The following is a 16,619-nucleotide window of genomic DNA, read 5'->3' on the forward strand; positions in this document are numbered from 1 at the left end:
TATTGATTTTTCCCGGCACTAATGCAGCCAGCTTATTGTAAGACACCACAGGCAAAGTGCACTTTATCAGATTAGACTGGGGCCGGTATCAAATATACATGAGAATAAGGATGCATTTGTGAGTTAGACTAGACTTTTCTTCCCTAACAATGCATGAAATTTTTAAGGAAAAAAAAAGCAGACAAGGATACTGGGAAATTCAACTTTTTTTCTTTCTTTTTCTAAAGCAAAAATTTCTAGAATTGTTGATCTTGGAACAATTTGTTTCAAAATGAATAGAAGGCAGAAAGAATACTAATGAAATTATAAATAGTTTTCATTAAGGCTGTTCTAAGTTTCTTTTATTCATTTGTAGTTTAGGATGGTGTCAAAAATAAAAAGATCAAGCTCTGGCCCCTTCCCTGCGTTCACTCTCTGGGGGCAGTATCATTGCTTTCCTCTGCCCACAAGTCACTGGGAGTGGTTTTTGTTTGTTTTTTTTTCTTTTTTTTAAATGACTGAGGTTCTTCTCTGCTGGTATTTTATAGTCTGAAGGACTTCGTTAAACACTTAAGTGGAGATGTTCAGCCATAGAGAGAAAAGAGAAGGCAAAGAAAGAATAACAACAGGAGGAAGAAAAGAAAAGGACTAGACCCCATTTCTTCAACAAAGATATTATTATTTGCCCCCTCTCTAAACCTGGGTCAGCCTCTGACTCACTTCATGTCTCATACGTCAACAGTGGAGAAAGTCCTCACCCTGAATGTGTGCTTGCTTTTTGTTCTTTGGAGAGACTTCTCCAGCTTTGTTAAGAATGCTAGCAGCCCTGTTTCCAAACACTTCCCGATTTCTTCCTAATAACTGCTGGCACGAGCTCTATCAAAATCTGCCACTTTCCTCCCCGCACAAAGGCTGTGCTTCCACCACGTGACCGCAAGCCGTGCCCAGCTCTGAGGCCAGATCCGCAGCCAAGACTCCTCTCTCTGTCTCCATGGCGTGAACAGGAATTGGAAACCAGCACGCTCACCCCTAATATAGTCTTTTTTTTTAAGAAGTCTGGAGAACATGTGTTTATTGACAGTTCATTAACAAACATCAACCCCCCTGCAAGCTGTTTACTAAGGAATGTAGTGAAGTGAAGATGTGTGAATATAAATAACTAACAAAGGAAGAATGGAGGGAAAATGTCTCATAGCATTCCCCCTTTTTATGTATCTTGAATCTATTTTATTTTCTGCTAGAAACATGATGCTACTGAAGGTGTCTGTATGACACCCAGACAGTAAAAACAGCAGGTGTTTGTGTACCAGTATCTAGAACATTTAAATAAAACTCTGAAAAACTGGAGTATGACATTCCTTCACATTTTTTTCTCCTTGCCTATATCAAGGGATTTAAACAATTATTTTAAAAAGGAAAAAGAAGCTAATAAGTTTCACAATAATAAGGTTAAGGCTATAATATAATTGCCCATTTATAAAACATGATGACTATTTAAAACCACAGCAAAAGTTTACAAAAACCAGGCCCAAATCTTAAGGAACAAAAAAATTAGTTCTTTAAAAAAATTTAGTTCCTTAAAAAACTAAACAAAAAAATTTGTTCCTTAAAAAAATGAGTTCTCTTACTCCCCTTAGTTGTGGGTAAGAGAAATCGGCAAAGAATATATACTATTCAATAAGGTGTTTCTCATTTGTTACATCAATACTCAACATGGGCCATGTTCAGCAAGGTAGCTAACCATTTCCAAATGTTAAAAACAATCTGACTATAATATCCTTGCATCAAAATGACTCCAACAATTACAGATCCAAGAGAAAATGTTTTGAGACAAAAACAAATCAGGTAAAACCTAATAAAGTCAAAAGGAAATTAGAAAAATAGAAGGTTGTTTTCATGGGAGTTTAATCTTTTCACTGAAAACTGATCTTTATTATATGTCAAATCAACATTTTAAGGTTCTTTTTTAGAAAGTTATAAAAGTAGAAGCATACATTTTTACCTATTCTAATTTAACTGTATTAGTGATGCCACAACCCTCATTTACATTTTTCATAAAATTGTGCAGAGATTCTCTCTGCTTTAGGGATAGAGCTAATAAACAAACACATAAATTAGTGTATTTTAATTAAACGTCATCCCATGAAGTAATATTGTACACCACTGCCTAATATAAGAACAACTTTCTTACTTAAAATCCAGTATAATATTAAAATATTGAAACTCATTAAAAATTAATTTTAAAATACTTTATAAACATTCAAGTACTCTGAGTTCTGTATTTTTAAAGGTTTTATGTTGTTGGTTATACATATGATGTAATCCACAACCTCCTGGCAAAATAGTGCAAGAAGCTACAGTTACTTTGCAGAACTGCACTGACTGATGTAGAACAATTACTATTGTTTTATTTTAAATATTTCATTAAAACAGTGCTGCTAGAATCTTACTAAAAAAAAAAAAAATTAAAGGTCCAGTAGACACATATAGCAAATCATTATCGTAAAGATCTGAGACACCTGACTCATGATTTAGCTAGGTGAGCCTCCTGATAACATCATTTTAAGATTGCATCCAGTTCACTCAATCAGAAGTTGTTTGAGTTCCTACTATGTGCCTAAAATGGGATTTCATTGTCCAGTTATGGTTTTGGGAAGAGGATTCTAAATAAGTTACAACAGCTTAGACCAAACTACACACTAATTGAAACTCTGTAATCAAAGTAGATAGGGTTTAAACATGCCTAAAAACATCTTTAGAAATCCTAGGTCACATAGATAAATGCCCTGAGACAATGAGCTAATGAATGTAAATCATCTGACATTTATTAAATAAACATTAGCTACTACAGTTATTACTAATAGTATTATTTGCACAGTAAGGCTCCATCAAAGGTGCAGATTGACCAAGGCTTAAAAACAGATGAAAAGGATGTACTTGGGCATACCTCCCATTCAAGTTAACAGTCATTTTTGAGGGGCTATTGCATGTCAGCCACTATGTCAGGCAACGAAGATATAAAGATTAACAAGATTAAACTACCTGAGGGCTATAACTTTTTTGTCTGCCTTATTTAGTGTAACACATCCAGATCCTAGCATAGTGCTTGGCACCTTGAAGATACTTGATAAATATTTGTTGAACAGATAAATAACAAAATTAAAATCTCCATTTGACGGTCTAATCCTTTTTGCTTGACATGGTACTTGAATTTTTCCATCACAAGTCCAGCTTGCTTTTTTTTGAAAACTCCCAGCTAAATATAATTTAATAAAGTAGCCATAATCCCTTGATTCTGAGAATATAATCACGTTGGTATTTAAAGCAAAAGATATGTATATTGTGGTCTAAAAAGGGTCAAATTCCCATTCAGCATCCTACGTATGAAACTCTCAATTTAACCAGAATTATCTTGGGAGGAAATCCAACACAACGAATAGTTAGAACTATGAGTCCTTCTGGTCTGGTCCCCTATGAGGGACTGCTTTTTACTTCATAGGGCAAATCTATCACAGGATCCACTGTCCCTAGCACCAGGCCCCCTGGATATCCATCTTGGGGGCTCCTGACTCCCTCGGGCCTTAAATCTTTCAGCTCTCTGGTAGATCTCTTGTCAGAAAAAATATTCACTTTTCATTTCAGTCAAATTACGGTGGTGGCCCAGAAGGTGGTAAAATAGTATAAGAATTCCCTTTGGCAGGAAGCTTCAAAAAGCTGTATCTTTTATTGTGTTGAAACTCTTACTAACCTGAAGACATGAAAGAAGAAAGGAACAATAGCCCCCAAGGAAGTACGTAGGGTTTTCTTTTCTCTGTATATAAAGTATATTTTGAAGAGGTATATTCACTTATTAAGTTCTCTGAAAGTATGACTGACTTGGTATTTCCAATACAACTAATTTACAACACAATTTGAAGTCCACTGCATCCACTCATGGAGGCAGGAGGCATCTGTTCCCAGTATTGGTGGAATGTTGTCTAGAGTAGTATTGATTGCACAGTGATGGGAAACTATAGGACAAACCTGAACTAATTAAGCAATACGCTCAAAGACTGCCTACCTTCAATACTGTTTGAAGGTACATTTAATTATTGCGTGGATGCAACGACATGAAGAAGAACATGCCATTTAGGGAAATGTATCAGAGAGTATTGACCGGATGACTAAGACTCCCTACTGGCTCTAATGTCTCTGGAAAAATCAAAGGGAATACGAACCAAGTATTTCAATTTGGAAAATGAATGCTACCACATGGGTGGGAGTGAGATATGGAGGGAGGGAGAAGGTATGACCAAATCAGAGATAATGTGCTCAACCAAAACCTAGAATAAATAGATTCCAGGCCTAGGACAGTAATTTTTATGAGTGCTTGAGAGTATGTTAGTATTTTATCTGGGCAGATTCTCACCCTGAAACTTTGTGTGTGTGTGTGTGTGTGTGTGTGTGTGTGTGTTTGTGTGTGTGTGTGTGTGTGTAACCAAATAAAGAACATAGAACTATGTCCCTTCCAATGGAAATTAAATAATAAAAAACAGGATTGCAATGCTGGTTACTGTTATAATATTTGAGTCCTTTAGTTAGGAGCTTATTTCCCATGAATCTTATAAATTTCCAAATCATTCCTGGAATCTCAAAAGAAGGAGTAAAAGAAAATCTCAAGAAATCCTTCTTAAAGTTTACAGCTCCTCTAAATTCAGCTTATTGCTTTAGTTGAGACCACTATCTATAATGTCTGCTAACAGTGATATACCAATCATAAATGTTAATATTCTCACTTGATTTGAAATCTGATTTCTGTGGTGCTGTTCATGATTAGTTCATGTTTCTAACTTCTATTCTCTAAGTGTCTCAAGTCTCTTGTCCAATCACCTGAGTTTATACTTCATTTTTTCATTTTGTAGATACTGACCTTTTCTTAGGCTACTTTGCTTATTATATAAGCACTACCATCACTTGTTAAGGCAAATAAAACTGTACCCGTAATGTGCTCAGGACAATTCTAATGGTACAAGGACATGAACATTAAATAATATGGAATCGCATAGTGAAAGGGTCGTTTTCAATTTTCTCTTAATTGTTCTGATTACATTAATGAGGGAGTCTCAGTTTGGTGCTGGTATTTCCGGAACACCTACCACTTGCCAATCTCCATGCTTAGCAGAGTCATTCGTAGGCAACAGTGTCCAGCTACAATCTAACAACGCTGCTTTCTTACCATGGAACTTATCTTGTGGCTACCTTCCATTTACAGCAGGTGAGCCTGAACTGCTACTTACTGCAGCACTGTAGTTTCTTTTCAAGTAAATTTGAGTTTAAAGAGTAAATTGATGTAAATACATTTATTTTTTAAAACAGTACAGATGGTATAAAGACATGGTAAAAGTCATGAAAGTGATACGAGAATAGCGTTTGCAAGGAAACCCTGTGTAAAATAAACGCCTGGGCTAAAACACTGGTGACCTGGATTTTTGGTGGTAGTTCTGCCTAACCAGCTTCAGGGCAGTGCAAAAGTCACTGAACATCAACTATCTTGACCATAAGGTGAAAAAGTTAGTTCAGTGTTTTCAATCTGACTGCACACTACAATCATCTAGGGAACTTTCAGAAAATGCCAGTGTTGGGCTCTACCCCACATTGATTATTCAGAATCTCTGGAGGCAAAGGCTAGAAATCAGTAGTTGTTTTAAAGATGCCCAGGAAATTCTAATATAAGTCCAGGACAGAGAACCATTGGGAGAAAAGATCTCTAAAATGTTCTGAGGCGTAATATCGCACTAAAAATAATTTTAAAATGCAAAGATCTCTTCTCCCTGTATTTACTTTTTTAACTTTCCCCTCGTTTTCTTTCAAAGTTCTGGATCCACATATTCTTTTTGAATTTTGCTGATATGACATCTCCCAAATCACTATTATCCACAAAAGCCATTAATGTGCTATTTGCCTACTTCTCAGATCAGTAATAAAGCCATTAAAGCAGAGGCATCAGAGTCTAAAGTCAGAAAGCCTGGACAGACAGTCCAGCTTTCTAATGCCTAGCGCAGTGTGTATGAGAAGGGGAGGAGGAAGAAGGTGTGATTCCTTGACTTGGATGCCAAGAGGACCCATGAAGGTCAGTACTGTGCGACAAAGCTGCTGGAAATGGGGTACGCTGCAGAGGCCAGGAGCATGAGCTCTGGGGCACATACCACTTAAGCCCCTTCATCAATAACCACTTACCCCAATGGCACATCAGCAAAGCCATTCCGAGCAGTTTGGCTCTCCTGTCCAGCACAGGCCCCGGTGGAGGGCGGAGCTGTGTGATAAATGCTGAGCCGCAGCCATTCCACTCCCACCCCGACTCCTTCCCAGCTTAATTAAGAAACACCATGATTCCCATCCTTCTCTCTCTGGTTTTCTCTTTTTTTCTTTTTGAGATGGAGTCTCACTCTATTGCTCAGGATGGAGTGCAGTGGCATGATCTTGGCTCACTGCAACCTCTACCATCCAGGTTCAAGCAATTCTCCTGTCTCAGCATCCTGAGTACCTGAGATTAGAGGCATCTGCCACATGCCAGCTAATTTTTTTATTTTTAGTAGAAATGGGGTTTCACCATCTTGGCCAGGCTGGTCTTGAACTTCTGACCTTGTGATCCACCCGAGTAGGTGTCCCAAGAGCTGGGATTACAGGCGTGAGCCACCACCCCAGCCTGGCTTTCTCTTTTATCTCTCCCTTCCTTGGTCTGCAACAGAGGGTACTGCTCTCTACTTCGTAGTATAGCAGGTGGAAGTAAATGCTGATGACAAGTCCCGGGTGAAATTGGCAAACAGGTACAATTTTGGAACTAGATTTTTTTTAATTAAAAAGAGTCACTTCTATCTCCTTCCCTAGGTTTCCCAGGCTGACTCTGGTGGTTCTTGGGCAGGGGACTCAAACTCAAACACCTACAGGAACACACAGAAGTGGCGCATCCCCAGGTCAAGAGCGCAGCTATAATCAGCAACAGCTGAGGCTGCCAGGCAGGTGTGTGAGCCCATAATTATATCGTCTCCAATTTTATAAAAGAAGCCAGATCCATGGATTTGAAAGTGAAGCCCGATTTCATGATGTTGGCATCAAATTCAAATTCTTAAAAAATATTCTGCAGACCAATCAACTGCATCTGAGGACCAAATTAAGTTAGGAAGCTACCCATTTGGAGACTTTTCTCAGTTGTGAGGTTGGGGGAAAGGGAGAGAAAATTCCTAAGAATTTAATCTCTCTCATTTCACTGGGCTTGCCAGATTTATATAATCCTTGCCTGGACCCCAGTTTAGAAATTTCATTACTCATCATCCAAATAAGTATTATTATTACTATTTCTATAACTTTTCATGTGCACTTCCACTAAACACACCTATGAATAAGGAACTACTATTGGCCACCATTGCACATAAGGAATCTGAGGCTCAGAGAGACTGAATAACTCAACTTCAATCACACAGCTAGGAAGTGTCAGAGACAAATGTGAAGTTGAGGTTGTCTAATTTCAGCTTCCACATTTTTAACCCTTCATCTGCTGTGGAGCTTCCAACCCTAGCACTAAGAGATCTGAGAAACATGAGGTAGTCAGTCAGGGACAACATTCATTCGTCTAGTTAGAGAGATAAAGTAGACAGGTTTTCATTAAAATACAGGCTTCAGCCGGGCACGGTGGCTCACGCCTGTAATCCCAACACTTTGGGAGGCCAAGGCGGGCAGATCATAAGATCAGGAGTTCGAGACCAGCCTGGCCAACATAGTGAAACACCGCCTCTACTAAAAATCCAAAAAATTAGCCAGGCATGGTGACACAAGCCTGTAATCCCAGCTACTTGGAAGGCTGAGGCAGGATAATTGCTTGAACATGGGAGTCAGAGGTTGTAGTTAGCCGAGATTGCACCACTGAACTTCAGCCTGGGCAACAGAGCAAAACTCCATCTCGGGGAAAAAAAAAAAAAATCCAGGTTTCCCATATACCAAACCATATGCCCCTGGACAAACTCTTTCACTTTTCTGAGCCTCAGTTTCTTCATCTATAAAATGGAGATAGCATCAGTATCTCCTACAGCCACCAGTGTCTGGGTATTACAGGAGATAATCCACATGAAGGCTTAGCATAGTGCCTGGAGTATAATAAACTCCGGATGAGTTGCGCTACTATTGTTATTTTTCTATTATCTTTACTATGGAGTCATCATTCTTTATGTTAAGCCCTCTACCCTCCAGCCATAGAATCTTAAGCCCTTGGGGTTTAAGAACACTGTTAATTTTTCAAAGCCTTTTCATACCCATTATTTCATTTGATCTTCCCAACAATACAAGGAGGTAGACAGGGCAGGGATTACCTTGTATGACAGAGGAGAGAATGAAGGCAGGAAAAGGTTCAGAGGATGTCCAAATTCACACAGACATAGGCTCCATAACCCTGTGTTCTCTTGTAGCTACTAAACACTTCAAGGAGGAAGCGGGGGTAGGGAAAACCACTAAAAGTAGAAGCGTTACATGTGTCCATGGGTGCCTAGACATTTAACAGGGATCATAACACAACTAACTGCCCAGGAAAAAGATGTAAGAACCCTTCTGAAGAAATGTAAATGAGTTGGAAGTAATATACCGCAAATTATGTAGATAAATACTTACAGGGAAAAACTACTAGAAGCAACTGCAATCAAGACTACATAGTAAAATCTGGAGAACTTTCTGAAGGAGGAAAGTCAAAGGCCTAGAGCCCCTTCTATGCATATCCTCCACTTACTAGGCTTGGGAATGGTATCCCCCAGACTCACCGGAGCAGCACTGTGCAGTAAACAGGCCACTCTCCCCAGCTCCAATGTCTCTGCAGCACCGTTTACAAGATGGACAACTGGATTATTAAATACTATATTTTCAGCATCTAGCATGTTATCTGGCTCACAGTAGGTGCTTATAATAGGTGGAATGGATGAGTGAATGAATGAATACCTCTGCTCACAAAGATGGAAGAAGCTAGGAGCCAGCCGTCTGCAGCGGACCTGGCCCATTCTGGTGGATGTCTGTTATTTTTCCTGCTCAATGCCTCCTCCTTTTGTAAACTGCCCCTCTATACTTCCATTCTTCATGGTCTTAGGGGAACTGATAACCATGTTAGGCCATTCCCAATCTCTCCCTAGACACTGAATCTTGAGAAGAGTGTGACCTAGGGGAGGAAAAAGGAGGAGTCCCAGCCTCTGGCAGGCAGCATCCTGAGAGATTACACCACAGCCCCAGAACTACCTTACATCCTCATCTTCCCAACACCTCCTTACTCAACTGCTCTCACTTCTAAGCTCACCTATTACCTCTCCAATAAATTCCTTTCTCTTTGCTCTTCTCTAAGTTGTCAAGAGTCAGTTTCTATTGCTTGTAAACTAAAGGACTCTGCCTAATCCACCCCACCATCCTATTTTTGAAGGGAAGAGTTGAGGGGATAGGGTTGCTATTGTATTGTATTAAATAGGCCCATTGTTCTTCTGAGTCTGCCTCCCAGAACTTATCAATAATAATATAAATACAGACAAGAAGTGCATAGCCTGTTCAGGTTGCCCCTAGCTGATGCGAAGGAGATATACCTGCTTTGAATATTTTGCTCCATTTCTCTCCTTCTGGCTTAGATTTTGGCAAAGTATAGCCAATGAAATAACACAGAGAGGAGGGAAAAGAATTTTTTAAACCCTCGAAGAGGTCTTCCCTCTTTGCCTCATTCAGCAGGTGACATGTCCAGGTGAATTAGCTCCTGCATAATTCCAACAGAAAACCCTCTGGCAGCCACTGGTCTTGCCCACCACAGGCTTGGCCCTCTTCTGTGCCCCAGAGGAACACTGTTGATGTATCCTTCAGTGTCATGAGCACTTCCAGGCCTCTGGGGTACACCAAGAGATGTGTGTTGACTTCCTGGCTGTCTGATACCCAGCAAATCCTCCCACCCGCCTCCAACATCTAATTGAACGACAATCCTCCATATCACAGCCGCTGGACAGCTGCAGTCTGTACCTTTCTTGTTCCAGCATGAAACAGGAAAAAACAAATTGGAGAAGAAGGGCTCTCTGCAAAGCCTCCTCTTCAATCCCCAGGTCAGAGAGCTATGCTTGGTTTTTAATAAAATGCATAATCGGGCCTGAATGCAGGCTGCTAGGGTGGGAGATTGCTGCTCCTGAGCCAAATGATGGACAATTGCTTGTCAGACTGGAGAGCAAACACAAACCTCTTCGTGTCAAATGATGAATGCAAGTGACGGTGAGGCTCTTGGAAAACCTCAGACAAGTGCTTAGTCACAGCCATCAGTGTAATCTACCACCAATTAAAACCAATTGCAGGCATCCCTGTGATCAAGGCAGACAGAAACCTGGTGGGGTCGCTGCCTTTCTTAATAAAGCCTTCCTCCATTTGGGTGCAGCTCCAAACCCAGCTCATGGTCAGAATAGCACAGTGGCCATGAGAAGAGAGGATCAGCAGTAACGACTTCAAACTTCCACTCTTACTCCCCCTTCTCAAATCTGTAAGAGGTCAAGTGCCTATCACAGCCATTCATTCATGTGTTCATTCATTCAAGACATACTAATTTATTATAACAGTGTCTCTGACATGCTATAAGTCACTCCTTCCCTTATTCCAGACAGTATCTGTTGACTGCCTGACCTCCCCTGCTAAATGCTATAGAGCACATTTATTTCTATGCAAAACTCTAGATGGTACAGCCCTTCAGGAACTTACAGTCTTAACAGGGGGAATAAAACATGGAAAAGGCAACTAGCATACAAGATGGAAAATGATGTGTTATGAGACATGCAAACAAAAAACAACAGCGCTTCAGAGAAGCCATTGGAGGGGGTGATTAAGAGATAGGAAGCTTCAAAGAGGAAGCAAAACACGAACCTCCTGCCACAGGGTGCAAATGATTCTAAACATGGGAGTGGGGTGCTGAGGGGTGCAGTCAAAGTACAGGTGGGGCTGCATAAAGAATGCAGTCAGAGAAACACCACCCTGAAAACAGGACGGCACTCTTCTGCTAGCGCCAGCACATTGTGGGAACATACCAGGGAAACCAGTCTCTGGGTTCCTACCAGGAAGGACTTGGGACAACATTCAGCAATCCCAGCTCTGTGAAGCCAGCTCAAGCTTCTTCACTGGAGAAAGGCATAACAGATGAGGCATTTTAAGGAAGGCTTCCGTAGCTGCAGTGTGGAGGAATGGGTTAGAGGAGGAGACTATTTTAAGCAGGAAGTCAAGTTAGAAGGCAACTGCAGTAAGACAGGCCTTGAACTAAGGTTGTGACACCAAAGAGTAATGACACAAAGACCAGTTCTCATTGTGATGTCACTCATACAGTCCCAGAAAATAAGCACCAGGCTTGGCTTTGAGAACCAACGTGATTCCATACAGAACTGGGCTCCAAGTCAGAAAGTCTTATTTCCAGCCCCAACTCAAGTGAAAACCAGCTGTGTGACCAAGCAAGTCCCTCAGCCTCCCTGTGCCTTGTTGTTCTTGTCTGAACCTATCCACAGTGACTCTTAATGGGAATTCCTGCTAAGATGAGCAGATATAAATGTGTTTTCACTTTTTTATAAGAACCGTAAAAACAAAGGCTCATAACAGAATTCTACTGTTTCTATAACGTGATCTGCCAAGGCTTTTTACTCTCTTAGTTTCTATGTCAGAGATAATCTCACTCAAGACATGGGCTAATTTCAATGAAAGCCATCAATTTCCATTTTTCTCAGCACTGATGAGCCAATTGATAGCAAAAACCAGTATATAAGAACTGCACTAATGGATCCCAACCCTGAGCTTTAGTTATAGGATCTACTCAACGTCTCAATGTCCAGTAACTGCAGAAAGAGTAACAGACATCATAGGGGAGGGAGAGGATCATAAATCCCTGCTCTGCTATGTACTATCCATGTGATCTTGAGAAATACGCTACTGAACTTTAATTTCTACATCTGTAAAATAGAGTTAATAATCCCTACCTCCTGGCACTAATGAGAACATTAAAAAAATATGTTCCACAGAGCACAATGCCTGGCACATAGAAAGCACTTGATAAATAGAGGCTATCATTCATTGTTATTTTTATTATTGATGACCTCAGAGGCCATTGTTTCATTAATTTCAGACTGCAATAGTTTTCATATTCATTCTAGCGTACCAGATGGTTGCTTAAAAATATGTGAATCGCAAAACAGCTTTAGACATTCCATTGAATAAACGGAATTTTTTTTTTAAATTAAAAAATCTCATATTTTATGCAAGAGATGGCTCTGCAGAGATAGTCTCTTTGAAAACACTACCACATGTTTTGCCACCACTTCTTGACAAAATGTTTTTCACGAAAAGAAAAAGCGCGCACACACACACAATTGTTCTGCTGTCAAGAAAATATATCAAGCCCGAGATGTTAACATTGCCAAAAGATGACAGTATTTGGCAGACCTAAAACTGTTTGTCATCTTAAAAGTATTTATGCAAAAGCAAAAAATAAACAATTCAATATTTTTGTCACTTTAGGTGATTATGGCAAGTCATTAGGTTTTTGTTTAAAATGTTCTTGGAGGAAATGCACCCTTCTACAACCAAGCTAGTTTTATCCTTTCGCATATAAAATTCAAACCATTTCTTAAGTTGTGTCTGCATTACCTGTGGAGTGTTGGCATTTGCACAATGCAAGGGCTGAACAAAGCCCCTCCCTGCTTGTCCATTTCACCCCCCTCCAATGTTTTTGCAACACATTTTAAATTAAAAGCATTTACTAGCTGTAAGACCTTCAGCAACTCACCAACTACCCAAGACTCAGTTTTCTCCTCTATTAAAAAGTTAAGATGCAGGTAGGGTTGAGGGGAGATAAAATATAAGTCCTACCTGGCTCACCACACGGAGCTAAGAGAGAATGGTGCTGAAAAATCTTTTTCTTAATGGTAAAGCCATTTAAAGGTTAAAAGGAGGTTGGGGAACATTTAAACCATGAAGCAACAACTTATTCAACTAAGACTTTCCTCAACATTTGCCTTCCAGAATCCTTAAATAAATCTTTGTAAGGGAAAAAAAAAAAAAGAAAGAAAAGTATCCCTTTTACCTAAATGCAAGTCACTGTGCTGTGCTCATATAGCAGTGGAGACCAAAATGCTCTCAATGGCTTTCCCTAATGATTTTTGTTTCATCAGAATTAAAGAAATGTATGCCCTTTCGAAACTATTTACGAATGTGTATCTTGTGAAGTTATAAATACATTTAGATCCATTTCTCTTCCCTTCTTATAAAGACATTGATGTGTTTTTTCTGACATGCCTCATGAACTCAGTCAATCACAAGTCTTTCTTAATGGAAACCACATGTCTGCCCAGAACTGTGTAATTATAATGCTAGGATTCTTGGCACTGCCAGGAAAAGGGGCATTGTCAAACCAATTAAAGTTTATTTACTTACATACCATTTCTGGATCAGAATGTTCTTTCTTTATGCTGATGCTGAGAAAATATATATCTCATCAAGTTGTTGCAATTGTTTTTTTTGGACAGATTTATGTTTCTTACCAATTATATTCCTGGTTTTCAGTTCCTTTGCATATAACTAAAAATTTCTTTAAAAAGACATCTGGGAACAGCATTATGAGATGTTCTGTAAATAAGACTTTGCACATTTCACACCAAAATTACTGTGCTTGTCTATTTTGCTGCTGAAGTGTAATTTTATACGATTTATCTCCACTAAGGGGTATATTAAGAGCCCCGCTGTTTCTTCTTCTTCTTCTTTTTTTTTTTTTTTTGAGACAGAATCTCACTCTGTCACCCAGGCTGGACTACAATGGCAAGATCTTGGCTCACTGTAACCTCCACCTCCTGAGTTCAAGTGATTCTCCTGCCTCAGCCTCCCAAGTAGCTGGGACTACAGGTGTACACCACCATGCCTGACTAATTTTTTTGTATTTTAGTAGAGATGGGGTTTCACGGTGTTGCTCAGGCTGGTCTCAAACTCCTAAGCTCAGGCAATCCACCCACCTCAGCCTCCCAAATTGCTAGGAGTACAGGCATGAGCCACCGCGCCCGACTCTGTTTCTTTTAGACTTGTTAGGGATTGAGTGTAACCTACAAGGAGGTCTCTGCTTGGTATCTAGCACAACTACTGAATTGATGGATTATCAAGGGGGAAAAAGTTCCTTAAAAATCCTGGTGTTTTCCCTCTGAAAACAGGGATAAAAATTCTACTCACAGGCATAGCAATGGTGATGAGAAATACCATGATTAGCGGAGAAAATAGTGGAATAAATATTTGGAGGCAGATACCAACTAGTCAAAGTGCAAGTCCTTTCACTACCCTGAGCCTTCTTTTCTTGTTTATAAAATGGGACTAACAATACTCATCCTACGAGCTCAAGGGATTGCTCCAAATTTAAAATGAAATAAGGAGAAAGCAACTTGCAATGTGTAAAGACTACCACTGCCACTCTCTCTGCCTACGTCCAGCCTTCCAAGTCTAAGTCGAGAACCAAGATCGCAAACCAGCAAAAGCAAAACCAAGGAAGGAACTTCATCTTAGATTATGGTCAGACCTAAGGGATCAAACAGACCAGACTGAACATCTCCAATTCCAGTCCAGCTGGGGAGGAAAGGGCAAGTCAAAATCTAAGTCTGTTCTAGGTAAATAGACAGGCAGATAAGGAATGTGCAAATGCCTATGGTTGTTGCCGTCACTTTTAGCATTGCAGATAAATGACCTGTTATCATCACAGCAGATGGGAAGATGGGTGAGTTACTTGGGTTCTCTTATCTCATTCTATTCTGGTTCCCATACCTCAGCCAAACCCCTCATATGGTGGGTTAATCATTCCCCTTCCTGTAGGTGGGTGTGTCTCAGAAGGAGAAGAACACAAGCTACATCTCTATTCTACCAATTTAAATCACTGTAAGATTCCTTTTTAACTTCCCCACCAAGGAAAGACAAACGGGAAACTCCAACAATATGAATAGACCAAAGAAAACTTCAATTTTCTATAAGTACAATGAGCAATCTGATTCCAAATATTATTTGGTTAGTGTGAAGAGTGGCTTTTCCCAAACCCAGCAAGCAAGCCACCCTTAGCCTCTTCAAACTCGATCTGAGAGTCAAGGGGCCTTTCAACTTACAAAATCCACAAAGTCTAAATGTGCCTTGTTAAAGGGAGCTGTGAAAATACAACATAAACAAAAGTGACACAATCTGCAGAGCTGTCACCTGACATCATAATCTACTAATGACAACTCTGGAACATCCCTTGGACTCATTTTGAGTAAAGTACAATATCTCTTGAAACTCCATGCCTAAGATTTTGTCTAGTTTTAACACTTATATTAGCCAGAGGCCTCATAATGAGAGCAGCTGATCTTGCATTACCATTTTATATTTCATCATTGGAATGGTTATTTTATCAGAAATTCGTTTCAACCTCAAAATCCAAACACACCAATACATTAAGAGATTCAGTAGGGCAAAAAACATAGTTTTGCTCAAACTAATATAGCAGAAAATTCATGATGACTTTTTGCATTAGGCAAGAATTCTTCACTCTAGACAATGCTAAACAACAAGGTTCTCCAAGTTCATTTTGATTTTCAAAAATTTATTCTGAATTTATCACTTCAGAAATGAATCAATGACATGAGAGTCACACTTTCAGACTCCAGCAATACACAGAAAAAGCACTCATCCCTCTGATGGGTTCTCAGCCATCAACTGAGAAAAGCCCGGGCCTTCTAACTGGTTACCCTCTGCTTTGCCCAATAAGGCATTCACTTATATCCTGGCCAAGCTTTGAGAAACACTCAGCTTCTGTCTCAGAGTTCATTTCCTCCTTGATGGGAGAATTTGGGGAATGGAAGTAAGTGGTAGAAAATTGGAGAAAGAACATGCCAGGGGCTGCCCCAGATTTTCCTTTTTCTGCTTCTCCCCAATAACACATTGTCCTTGGATTCTTACTAGCTGCATAAAATAATCTGAACCTAAGTATTGGTGGTATGTTCCTGGAGTCGTATTTTATGAAACAAGAGACAATGGTTTCACGTGGAATAGTCATTGCAGGGGAAGGTTTTCAGCAGAGCAACTGATCAATGCTAGAGGGATACTTATATGCTTGGCTTAGAACTGCTGGAAATTCAGAAGCAAGTGTACAGGTACCAGAAGGATTCTGTGAGTATATAATCTCCAAGGCTCTTCTGAGTCTTGAGTCTAAGAAACTAAATAATCTTCCAGCACAAGAGAGGCTCTCGACATCCCTCAGTGTGGTGTTGAGGAAAAAGCCCCCAACAGGGCCTCCTGTGGAGAGCAGAATGACTCCAGGATCTGCCATTTATTTGTTAAGCTCTGTGAGCTTGGCTACATGCCTTGCCCTCTCCGACCTTCTTACAGGGTCATTGTAAGGATTAACTGGATTATGTAGAAAGAACCCAGCACCCTGCCTGGCACAGGATTGCTGCACGATAAAAACCTCGGTTTCGTCTTGCTTCATATCACAGGCACTTTGTGTTACTCCACCTATGGGTAGGGTGGCCCTTGCCTGAAACGATGAGCTAAGAAAGATGATTTCATCTTTGGTCAGAGACTCGCAATGCAATTTTATCACATGACATGCAGAGTCCCCCAAAATGTATTAGTGAAAC

At 40.0% G+C, this 16,619-nt stretch overlaps 1 protein-coding gene across 10 annotated transcripts in view; it reads right to left on the minus strand.

The window, feature by feature from the left end:
- The window catches only part of EBF1 (EBF transcription factor 1), a 410,966-nt gene that overhangs the window by 290,274 nt on the left and 104,073 nt on the right, over positions 1-16,619 (minus strand). The window lies entirely within an intron of this gene.

This window comes from Aotus nancymaae, unplaced genomic scaffold (assembly GCF_030222135.1).
Source record: "Aotus nancymaae isolate 86718 unplaced genomic scaffold, 86718_ANA_hifiasm-v0.15.2.pri h1tg000015l_0, whole genome shotgun sequence".
NCBI classification, from domain to species: Eukaryota; Metazoa; Chordata; class Mammalia; order Primates; family Aotidae; genus Aotus; species Aotus nancymaae.